The sequence below is a fragment of the Sparus aurata genome, chromosome 8 (genome assembly GCF_900880675.1).
Source record: "Sparus aurata chromosome 8, fSpaAur1.1, whole genome shotgun sequence".
Classification (NCBI taxonomy): domain Eukaryota; kingdom Metazoa; phylum Chordata; class Actinopteri; order Spariformes; family Sparidae; genus Sparus; species Sparus aurata.
In genome coordinates, this window is record NC_044194.1 from 19,293,316 (window position 1) to 19,306,305 (window position 12,990).

Sequence of the window (12,990 nt, forward strand, 5' to 3'; positions counted from 1 at the left end):
TTGAACTGCAATCTCTGGCTATTGACAGAAAGGGAAAATACTGTGCCAGCCTGATATTTTTCTCTTATCATTTTCTTTTCTTGTTAAAAGTAGGTTGAGCTGAAGGCAAGGAAACTTACTGATATTCAGTTCTATGAGAAGAAAGGACTTTCCAAAAGTCAAGCTAAACTCTTGGGTAATGTGACCTCCCCATAAATTAATACACTTTTTTTTTTCTTCTAGCTTTTTTGCTCACTGGCGCTGGTCTAGCTGCTGATTTATGCCAGAAATGACTGAACTCCAGGGTGCTCTGAATTGCTGGGTGGCATTTTGGGGCGGAGTAAAAAAGGTGCTCTTAACATAAACGGTATAAAAACAAATCTTATAGATTCTCTATAGCTGTCTTGGATTAAAAGGAACCACATTTTAGGAAGTGTTATGTCTTTTTTATTATAATGCAGGTGAAGGTGCTTGACAAATAATTTAAAAGTAACAAAACTCTAAATACATGGACAAATGTATACAGTCTGTACTCAGAAACTCAAGCTTTAAATGAGCCATTTGGAGTCCCGTAAAGGCTGTTCAGTTGACACCCAAAGCCTCCAGTACACTGCACTATACTGGACATAATTAAGAGGTATACGTAATCCCCTTGTCAGTTTCAGGTAACAGAGACGCATATTTCTGGATTTAAAGCAACTGTCAATACAATCGGCAAGGAGTGGGAAAACAAAATAAGCCAAGTTTGGAGACAATAACTGGAATAATCAACTAAGACTGAAATGCAGATTCTGTGTGACTTACTGTGGTCTTTAGATTCTGTATCTTAATTTGGAAATTGTGAAAAAAAAAAAAAAAAAAGAAAAAAATTAGAAAACTGCACACCATTTACACACATTTAGATTTTATTTTTTCAAGTTCAAGCAAACTGAAGAAAGTGTGGATCTGAAGTAATATGGCAAAAAAAGTTAATGAATAAATTGATTTTTTTTTTACTTTAATCGCAGCAGAAAATTTCACATGGTGGATTTGAACTTGGGTCATTGGAGTTGAAAACAGATCCTCACACCATTCTCCTACCAGGGCCAAATCATTTTTGTTTTGTGGCAGCAGAGTTGTGGCAGTTCCTTGTTAGACCATTAGTGTAATGCATGAACAAGCTGTGGAACATCTCATAATCACTGAAGCACACTTTACACTGAGCACGAATGCAGAACTGCTTTGATACCTTTTCACACGCCGGTGAGCTGGTTGAATAGCTTAGCCAAATGTAAAGGATGTTATTATAACGCATCACACTTGAAAGCTAATTAACTGCTTGAGGGCGGGTCGTGGAGTCTGCAGGGATACACCTTGAAATAAATGTACACCAGACATTTTGGTGGCTCGTTATTTAAGATTCCACATGTGGTATTTAATCTTTCTGAATTTTCAAGACCAATATCTTTTAAACCCACTGCCTCCGGTCTCTTACAAGATGTTACTATTCCTCCCAACAACACTAGCAGGGGGATAAGGACAGTGAAAGCCCTTGATAACTTGCATGTATTCAGTGAAAGCTTACATGACACTGAAGCTCAGCAGCTAGAATACTGGAACAGGAATAAACAGTGGCGGCCCTGGAATATGTAATGCCTTAGGCAAGGTGATGAATGGGAGATTTTTATTTGTTACCGAGGTTAGACTTTTCAGGTTTTCTAGTGTGTGTTAAAGGTCATGGACGTGGCGCCTTTGGTAACATGCTTACATGCAGTGTGTTGACAGCCTCCAAAATGAACCACACACTAAGAGCGATACTTTATGACAAACAACCAAACATTCCCCCTCTATCTATTAAGTCAACTGTATACAGAACTAGGCAGAAGTGGTGAATAGGAGGAGAGAGCGACGTATCTGAAAAAGCACATCAGGAAAGAAGGATCTTTAGATGAAACTGCTAATAAAATATTAGATACAGACAAGACTATACTGCATCACCACTGGGAATTAAGTAATTACTGCAAAAAAGCTGCAGTTTAGTACAAAAAAATATAATGTCTCGTAAAGCTTCATGAGTCATAAGGTCTAGTTTATGTCAATAGTAGAAGCTATTCGACCGTGGAAACCTGGCAGCCAGGGGCTACACACATATTAAATGTATACTATTTCATGCACTTTAGGTTCAGTTAAAGAGAAAAAAAAAACCCAACATGTTCTGGATCATAAAAGTCTTATAGGAGTGTGGAGATGTGCCCAAGATGTAAGTTTATGTCCTGAAGCATTGTGTGTACTGTCCTGTAATGGTGGGCAGGCCATTCTGGGAGGCTAGATAGCGCTTCATGGCTTTGTATAGCCATGAAGAACAAATGGCTAAATATTCAATATTTTGTTGTTTGCTAGTTGATGGCGGTTACAATATATACAATATTGATTAGAGACACAACCCACTGCAAAAGAAAACATGCTCAGATTATTAATTACATCATTTTGTGGTTCTTTTGTCAGTAATGTCTGATGAATTGGGAGGTATATGCTGTGGAAATAAACAATGGGGGTATCGAATCCTGCAGTAACAATACCGAAAAGGTGGGGCTGATTGCTTAAAATGAGGTGCGTGGGTTGTCCCTGCATCAAGGATTAACGGAACTTCATCTGTTCAATGATTTTTTTACCACTGAGATCCATCAGCCTTCAGACAAACAAATACGTTTCGCTACACTGCCTCCTTTTTACTTGTTTATCTGATCTTGATCTTTGTGCTAAACAGTGAATTCATGATACTTACACCTCCAGTATGATATGGTTTGGTGTCACATGGCATGATGTCTCACTTGATATAATATTATTAAGACTGTTAGTCTGAGCGTCCTGTCCAGACGTTCTCCAGTGGGGGGAGGAGGAGGCGGAACATTTGTAAAGGACCCACATCAGGCTCAACACCTCCTGCTTGGCAGTGTGGGTAAGTTCAAATGGTAGAACAACACGTTCTCACTCCCAACTCGACAAATACAACAGCTTGTGCAGTGGCCTTTTGCTTCACACAATGACGCTTTGCCTACTCCCCCAGTGCCAGTTGTGCATGTGAATGGCTCTGTGGTCCAGTTAGCAGTAATACAAACATATTGCTGACAAAAAGTTCACATATTATGACATGTTATGACTTTGGAGCTGTTATTAAGTTGTGCAACAGTTGTAGTTTAGGCACAGAACTACTTGATTGGGTCATGGAAAAGACCGTACTTTGGGTGGATATGACAACATTACTTACCTAATTTCTGTACATTGAGTTGCTTGCATGGTTTAAATAAAATCAATCTTGACTCTTGGTCACAAAGGAGAAGAGAACCACAGTCTGTGATGGGGAAGTCCAGGGTATCACCGATCCAACTATGCACCCAAAGTGCCCCCTGACTTGGACTTTTCTTGGCCCACTGACCATGTTGTATCCGGTCACACACCATGAAGTTGGCCCTCTCCAGGTTTTACTGCCATAAAACTTATGTTTTGATATGTATATTGTATTTTTTGTTGACTGTGAACACGGCTGAATTCAGGTTATTTAGCGACACATGCAGGTCAAGTGAGTAAGAGAGAAACAGTTTAGTACAAGACAATAAGAGTCGAATTTCTGCATTGCATCCCACTTGTAATGTGCCTGACATCAAGGCAAAACGGTGAGGCTTGAATCAACCAAGAGAGAAGGAGGGTGTTGAGTCACTGTTGTAGATACAGATGAAAAAAAAGAAAAAATGTGTTACAAAACTCCATCAGTCACACAGAAAATACAGTATGTGACATGGTGACAAGAAGACTAGGCTAAAAATACATCACCAAACAACAAAAAAGTGCAGATCAGATGCAAGGTAGATCACCCAAAGCATTTTTTCCAATAGCAATGAATAATTTGTGGTGGCATTTTGCTTTAATCATTAGTTTCTACTAATGCAAATATCTGATCAGATGGCATGGAGGGAACAATGCAGGATAAAAAGATACAAGACTTCTTCCTCTGTCTTTGTTTTCTCATCGAAGTTGCTGTCAAAACTATTATTCGTCAAAATGGCTCCGTATGTCAGCCCAGGCAGGTATATCTTGGAAAGTGTTTTCTTGTGAGAGCTCCAACAGAGCTTACAAGGATTCTCCAAAAAACTACCAATGAAGATTCCAGTGTAGCTTATTTGATTTTAAATGGTTGTTGGTAACATATCCTTTGGTGGAATCAGAATGTAATTATCTACATTTGACAACTGGTATTGAAAACTGAGGGGGTCTAACTGGAGGGAAATCGTCTCTAATTGGACAAAGAGTGAAGCACTGCCCTCAAGCGCGAGAAACCAATTATGTAGCAGGTACTGAAAAATAAACAGGCCGCTTCGCTCAGCCATTCTTTGAGGAGCAATTCATGAATCCCAGATCAATCAAATACAGTCAGGGTGTCTAATGATGTGTACGGATAAATCTTGCATTTGACAGGGCACCGTGTTTGAAAGGCAGCCACTGTGATGAAAAAGCGACAAGGCTGAAACTAATTTTACCAACACAGTGTTTGAAAAGCCTGAAATGTGGACTTTGGCTTTCCTTTAAGAATCTCATTCGGAGATGACATGGGTGAAATCAGGGATACTTTCAACAGCCATTAATTAAACGGTGTTTTAATGCATCTCAGTGTATTTTATGTTCTGTCCTGTCTCGTCGACATGGATGCAGTTTTCGAGCAGTGGAGAATGTTCAGGATTCAAAGGTCAAGTCGTGGGGGGGGGTTTTGTATGCAAGATTGAGTGCAAGCTATCGAACAAGAACATTTCTCATTAGCGCTCGCTGAGAGGTGTTCCTTCATTGTTCTTATGCAAATGATGAATCATTTTCTGATGCTGTACATGGCAGTTATCCTGTGCAGCTGAATATATAATCTCCACTTTAAAGGCTCTGTAAAATAGCTCTAGACATGTTTTACCCTGATGGAGAGGAATAAAACTGACAACTGTCAAGTCTATGAGCTTTTTTTATATATAACTCATTCATTTTAAGTGCATTGTTATACAGACTAGGTGGCTTGTTTGACAAAGTGTTGAAATTATGAGAATTGTGAGTTTCTGGGGCTCAATGGCTTTGATGATTCAGGAAGAGGAGGGTTTCAAATCACCATCACAGATAAAGTAGAGACCAGTTTGGTGAGACGTGGAAAGAGGAACACTCATCCTAAAACACTGACGACAGGAAGTGACATCAAGAGTGAGCAGGTGAGGAGCTTTTATGCATTTTTCCAAAACACTTCTTATGTGCGTTAATGATGCCTCTGACTGTTGACAGAAAACAGATGTTTAAAACACAGAACAGATTAATGGATGGACTGTTGTGTGAATTAATTTATAATCAAATTTTGAAAAGCATGTGAAAAACATCCAGTCCCAATCCCAATTATGAGTGTGTTCTTCATGCTGACAGTGATTCTGAAATGAGGCAAAATACCTTTACATGAGATGGATTGGAGTAATGACTAAAGAGTGACACTGAGACATACTCCATTGGAGTCTCTCTCATACAAAATTATAGAAGCATGCTGCAACTTTACTTGGAAATTCATAAATATTTACTTTGAAAGAAAAAAAAGAAAACATTACCTTATTTTATAGGCCACAGTCACTATTTACTCACAGTTATGTGGCTGAAAATTAATAAGCCCCATGAAAAACATACAAAAAAAAGCTTGTCAGTCACTTTATCCTCCAAAGATTGAGAAGCCACATCCAAAATGCTCTATTCAGTCAGAGGAGTGGTAAGCATGGCTATGTTCCCTGTTGGCTTTAAGGCAGCACTGAAAATACAATAAAAAAAAAGCTCCATGAGCTCGCCGGCATGTCTCATACATCTTCAGTCATGCGGAAAGCCGTCCGTCAGTTTTACTGCACATCGGCTTCCTCTCAACGCAGCACCGATGACTGATGGCCCTAAGTGCAACTAGATAACTACGGCAGGGGATGATAAAAATGTGAAAACACACATCCTAGACAGGAAATTGGCCATTTTGGAGCAATTGACACAGAGGAGCTGAAGTGATGGCACTTCCTGTAATGCTCCTTTTGAAAAGCGGAGATGTCTGGTTGTCCGCTGGGAGATGGCTACAGTCCACTGGACATATTTCTGAGGTACATTCACCTAATAGATCTCAATTATTGTGTTTTCTCCAAGCTTTTTCTTCTATTTTAGCTGCTACAAAGTCCACCCCAAAGGGGAACAGGCCTGTCTTGAAAAGTTTCATTCAATATCCTGGATCTTTGCCCAAAAAGAATCAATTGAAACAAGTTAGAGAACGGTGAGGTAATATGAGGCGCATACATCAGTGTCATCAAACCACAGCCTGGTAAAATTAGGGTAACGAGGTAAAGTAAAGATCTATGAAAATGGATCGCTGGAGCTTAACGGTGAATGGAATATCGAAAGAGACAAGTGGACGTATGAAGTTATGAGGTGACTAAACTATATTTCACAAGGTTTTTACTAGCTGCAACAGCATGGCTGGAATTGTTTTTACCTTGTGAGACTGTCTTTGTGTCATCATGGGAAAACAACATCCTGTAGACACCCACTGTAGCAGAAACTACCACAGATGCTGTTTTGAGAGCATTGCCAGTGTTTTGTTTGTCCGTCCGTCTATCTGTCTTGTTTGTCTGTGGACAGATTTTGTCTCCATGATAGCACAACAACCGTGCAGAACGCTGTCACAACACTTTACAAGTGTGTATTTTAGATCAAAATAAAGGCCAAGTTCAAAGATGGGTTCGGTGCAAGCACGGAGGCCGGAAGTAAGGGGTAGGAATTACGTTTGTAAGATAGTTGATTGTTGAGTCTCATTCCCAACTCGTCAAATACTGACGCTTCGTGGTGGTGGCCTGCCCGGCTTGCCAACCCAAAGAATCAGTATTTGACGTGTTGGAAATGAGACTCAAGGAAGGGCCAATTTCCCCCTCCATGCCCATGGCCCACACTCATTTTAAGTCGCAGATCACTGCACCCCAGAGCCAATCATTCGCGCCCACTCTTGAAGTCCTGACACACCAGTTTAACGGTCGGTTGATAGCCAATGTCACATAACTAGTTGTGGTCCTAGTACTAGGGCCACAGCAGCATTGGCCCTAGTTGTTGTGGTTTGTCCCACATTATTGCTACTAGTCGGCCCTTGTTGGCAGATTTTCAGGTGATTAAGCATTTCATTCTGTGCCAGGTCGATCATTTAGACAAATCACTGATTGTTCAGCTAAGCATATCTGTGCCCTAGAGGAGAAAAAGATAGCCCTTTAAGCCCGTTGCTGTATCCATGATTGACACATTTTGCACCGCTTACCTGCATTTTTCACATCCACCTCTTCGCCAGTGCCATTTGCAACTTTTAATATCTTTGATATTGGTTTTGATGTGTCTGGCCCTAAGTCATTAGGTAAAACTGGAGGGCATCTGCAATGGGATCATACCAACTACAGCACCAAATAGGTATGTATGGTGCAATGGCACACATGATTAATGAGTATGATGAAATAGGTAAAATGTGCCATGTTAAAATGTGTACATTCCTAGTATCAAAGAGTATTAAGCAGACACCTCAAATGTCAATGCCAACACTGGTAAAAAGTTGATCATGGAGTATGGTTAGATATTTTAATTAAATAAATCACATAGTTCACATGTTCACAAGTTTCCTCTCCATTGCAGAATGGTCTCTGGCTTCGGTGGTGAAATATATGATACATGTCTGTTTTTATACTTAGTCTCATAGCTTTTCATCTGTTATCCTTTTCTTTCAATGCACCAAATGTCTGGAATAAGCACACTAAATTGATGATCGTGATCATCATGCCCCAGCTGCTCTGCAAGGGTTATTGGCACATTATAGAGGGCAGCAGTTAACCTTTCTTACAGAGTTCAATCGAGAGATTACCTGCCATCTCTATATAATCTGACAGAAAAAATTGGCATCAGGAAGACTATTTATACATCACTACACACGTGTGCTTTACTGAATGTATCTCCTATGGATATTTGTATTTCCAACATATGTTTATCTCCAACATATACATGTGGTGAAATTTGAATCTCTCATAGTCACAGCCAGCACAGACAGTCTGTAAACAAGTGGGTGTAAAATCACTTCAGTGCTGATTAATGATTCATTTTGTGTGTTATCAGAAAGTGTTACAGGTTTAGTGCTTATCAAACTGCATTACCACTGACGCCAGAGGATTGCAATGCCTGGGATGATTTTCTTATTGACCAACCATAAATAAAATGTTTTGCCGTTAATTAGGCACGGCAACTTAAAAGGCCAATGAAGAAGCATCTGTGGCGCTGCAGCAATAACTCTGAAAGTAAGTTAATTAATGTCATGCTTAGCACACAATTAGGCTTTAATTTCTTTGGCATATAAAACATGTACTGTAAATTCAGGGACTCCCAAAGATACATTAAAACACTCCAGAGGATTTGCCACATGCACATTCAGCATTAGTATAAGTGGTATAAGGAAAACTTAAAATATCAAATGTCTTTTCAAGGTAACCTATTGGCACCCAGATTATATTTTTTCAACATAATGCAGTCAACATGTATATATATATATATATATGTAGAGAGAGAGAGAGAGAGAGAGAGAGATAGAGAGAGATATAGAGAGAGATATATAGATATATAGATATATAGATATATATATATATAGATATATATTTTGTTGACTGAGCCCAGTGACAGACAGGTCACAGGATACAAGCTGCTGCAGTTTGTATGTAAATTTGTTATTGCAGCTTTTCCCCCTCTAGAAAAACCACTGCCTGGGAACATAATCCAGGCAGCAATAACACTTCCCCTCCCAGCACAGGGTTCTGCGTCTGGCCTCAGCCACCTGCCTGAGACACCATCCATAGAAGTCCCTGCTTTCTGGGGGGGGGGGTTGATATGTATGGTGCAGTGATGTTAATTCACACTAATTAACTCACATGAGATGACAGGATCAAGTGTTTCAGCATTTGAAATGCGTGATCTAACTGCTGTGAGATGAGACAACTTTGTTAAGGCTCTGTTGAAAGCAGTCACACCGTTGTCGCACGACAGACGGTTTCAAGTTTTTTTTTGGTTTTTTTTTATATAAAGTTCTTCACTGTGCTAAATCTTGGCTGCTTTTTTAAGGCCTTCAAATCCAGCGTATTTCATTGCAACACAGTTAGAGACGATGTTAGAATCACCCACTACACTCAAATTCTTTACACTGCGTGCTGATCAGCAGGAAAGTCTCATAATTCGGTAGTGCAATAATACTCACAGGCAGTAATTGCTGGCCCGCTGATTCCAAAGAGCTGCTGGAGCTACTTATTGTGCGGAAGGCGGGAGGCTGAAGATGTGAGGTGGGTAACGTCTCCCTTTAATCCACATCCCCTCACAGCATTCCTTCTTCAGTTTCTCAGCCACCTGCAAGAACCAAACCACAGTGGAACCGTTCATTCTGAGCCAATAAATCAGATGGTCAGGTAATTAACTTAATATTTGTCTCAACATGTGCTTCTGAAATCTTCACTTTGGAAAGTTAAATGTTTGAGGAAGTACAGAGTAACAGCATACAGGGAAATCTTTAATTCAAACAGCCATAATTCTTTTTGCTTTATAAATAAACACATGTTTTTTAAACAGGTTTCATCATATATGTGCATAAAGTCCATGTTTCTTTTGTTGATTTGAAGTGCAATGTATTTGTTCAAGCAAGCTGCTAGCTATCTATTTTTCACAGAGTGATAAGCATTTTCACGAGCAGACATCTGAATATCTAAAGACAGCTTAAGTTGAAAACCCTCATGTACTGTCACCTGATATTCAGCATACATCCTCCAGACATGTACTGTTTAACACCAGAACGGCCGGAATTCCAACACTACTAGAACGGCTGCAACGGTCATTTTGACCGCTAGATTTTAAACTCTGTAATCTCTCATGTTAACACCCAATTGAGTGATGAATGCATTCATTGTGTCGTGATATTTTTCTTCAAACGAAATAACACCAAAATGTACATTTTACCAAGTTTAATTACACATTTATCAATATTCATATCATCACACATAGTGAACTGTAATTATTGCATATATTTACACATAATTTTAATGAGGAATCTCAGAACAAGAAAATAATAATTAAAAGTAACTTATTTGATTATTAAACAATTTATTTTAATTCTTAATAATATATAGCCTAATAAAAAATAATAATAATCGAAAAAGCTGGAAACGAGCTGCTCTAATACAAAAAAAGAGCCATTCCGATCACTGGTCACAGTCTCCACAGATTACCTCCGCTCTCCTCGCACAGTCAGCACAGACGGGCTTGTAGCATTCCAAGTGTCCGACGTTTGGTTCCGTTTGCAGCTCTTTCGGACCGGCACTGCCTCCGTGTCCGTGTCTGCTGCTGCTGCGGTGGTTGCTTCCGCTGCTGCCCACGTTGTGCCACCTGCAGCGGCCCCTTTCCCCTCCATGTATTCTGCCCTCAGCTCCTCTGTCAGCTGCTGCTGGACCTCCAGGCTCTCCTGCTGCTGGTGCTCCTTGAATAAGATGCGGGCATTGATCCCAGCCAGGTCGAGGAGGATGTTATAGAAGACCGTCACCGGCCATCTTCACGTACCGCCTGTGACGGAGTACTCCCTCGCATCTGGTCCGGGTCCTCGCCGTACTTTGTGTTGTTGTAGTACATCACAGACTCTGGTTTTGCCTTCGCCCCACTAAAGGTGCCCACACCTGTGTGCACGGTCCTTGGGATGCAGACATTCTTCCTCGGCTATCCCTGGTACACAGTCCGAGTCGCATCACTTCAGCATCGAACAGCTCCGCTGGCTGTTTCACGGAGGGGGGAACTCCCATTTTTGTTTGCCCATGGTGCCAACCAGGCTATAAAATGCAGCTATATAATTATTAACTCACAAGTAAATTCGCAAGGAAGCGCAGCTGGAGACCGCTAACACAGTTAGAGACAAGAGAGACAAAGAGAGCAGCAAACCGCGCAAAAAATGAAACAATGAAACCCGCGAAATGATGAGCGGTCAATATGACCGCTTGTGGCCGAAATAGGTATAACCTATAATATTTTCTTTGTCTTTTGTGTAATTTATATAAAACTATTTAAAAATTTTAATTCAGACAATTTTAGAAAAAGTCATGAAAGGGCAACATTGCATTTCTTCTTTCAACAAAGTTATTGCACATATAAATTTGAAAACGGTCAAAATGACCGTCTTGGCCGTTCTAGTGTTAAAGAGGGGCTGCCCCATGACTGAGACTCCAATCCATAGCCTATTCCTATCACAGTGATCCATTTCATCTGGGAAGTTGGACTTTTTTTTTTTGTTATCAACTGGCATTGCTAACATCGGCTAGCTATGGCTAACCTGACTGGAAAGCTTTTTCCGACTCGACTATGAAATAAGTTCCTTCTCCACTTCCTATTTCTGAGATAAAAACAATGCTTCGTCAGACCTTCCACCGAATACTAGCAGCAGAACTCTACAAATCTATGCGATTTGTATTATTCTTTAACATTTAATAGCTGCTTTTCTGTCTCATTAATGGCAGCGGAAACAAGCTTTTATATTAATTAAATAGCAAAATTGTTATCAAGCATCCAATATTCACTTTTTAATTAGCTCTGTTTTTGTCTGTCTTTTTAGCTGCTAAATGTGTCACACCAGCCAGATACTGACTGTGTCTGACTGCTGTTAGTTGCCGAGCAGTTAGCATACGATGGGTTTATACGAGCCCTCTACTGAACTTCCTGCTGTGGCGAGAAAATTGAAGATGAAAGACTCAAACATACACATAGTCACTGGATTCACTGTTAGTATAGACATACTGATTGATGTTTTAGCATCATTAAAAAGCCCTCGGGGGTATCGCATACAGGCATTAAAGGGATATTCCAGTGTAAATTTAATCCATGGTCTAAATCACTGTGAAACTGTGTTAGACTCCCTCTCGAGAGATCAAGCTAGCAGACCGCTAATTTACGGAGTTTTATCAACCTCAGAAACGACTGCACGACAACAATACAATGCAGTAAATGGATCCAAATATAAACCGCCACCAAAAAGCCACAAATAATGCTCAGAACAGCACCAAACTTCAGCAACAGTACAAATAGGGTCTCAGCACATAGTCCGAGGCATCTAACCTCCGCTAGCTTAGCTGGATTTCTATTGGGAAGCTAAAAACAGATTTCAACTCTCCTCCGTCAGCTTCCGGGTCGGGGAAGTCCCGATGCGACCGTTACCGAGTGCGGTTAGAAATGCTCAATTCCGTTCTTTTCCCTGTCCGCCCCCGATAATAACTGTTATAAACTGGCAGGTAAGACACATATGAACTTTGATTGCTTTTCCATGGAGTCATAATCATACATTTTCATCCATGAGCCACGGAACTCTACTGCACTCGGTAATCGACTCGTCGGGACTTCCCGTCAACAGGAAGCTGCTGCAGAAGAGTGGTAAATTTTGTCAGCTTTTCAGTAGAAATCCAGCTAAACTAGTGGAGTTTTAATGCCCCGGTCTATGTGCTGAGACCCTATTTGTACTGTTGCTGAAGTTTGGTGCTGTTCTGAGCATTTGTGGCTTTTTGGTGGCGGTTTATATTTGGATCCATTTACTGCAGTGTATTATTGTCATGCAGTCGTTTCTGAGGTTGATAAAACTCTGTAAATTAGCGGTCTGCTAACTTGATCTCTCGAGAGGGAGTCTAACACAGTTTCACGGTGTGTTAGACCATGGATTAAATTTACACCAGAATATCCCTTTAAGAAGAGCCGGATTTCAGTTGATCGTGGCTGAAGTCACTCCTGGTTTAAGCAATCAACATGAATGCAAGTTCATAGTTTTCAAACTATCTGCAAGGACATCCTCATCCTCAGGATAAATGAACAGATAAACAACCATGTGGAGTTTGCACAAGTGTACCTGAGGCAGAATTTGCTTTAAGAAAGGATAAAAACAAGACGGCTGACATTTACTATTCCAGA

The 12,990-nt window shown here is 40.4% G+C and overlaps 1 protein-coding gene across 1 annotated transcript in view; it reads right to left on the reverse strand.

Annotated features, from left to right (window-relative positions):
* Nucleotides 1-12,990, reverse strand: part of lingo1a (leucine rich repeat and Ig domain containing 1a) — a 144,250-nt gene that overhangs the window by 70,144 nt on the left and 61,116 nt on the right. Inside the window, exon 2 of the mRNA XM_030426455.1 lies at nt 9,266-9,411. The gene's annotated coding sequence lies outside the window, so the exon portion shown is untranslated. The remainder of the gene's footprint in view (nt 1-9,265; nt 9,412-12,990) is intronic.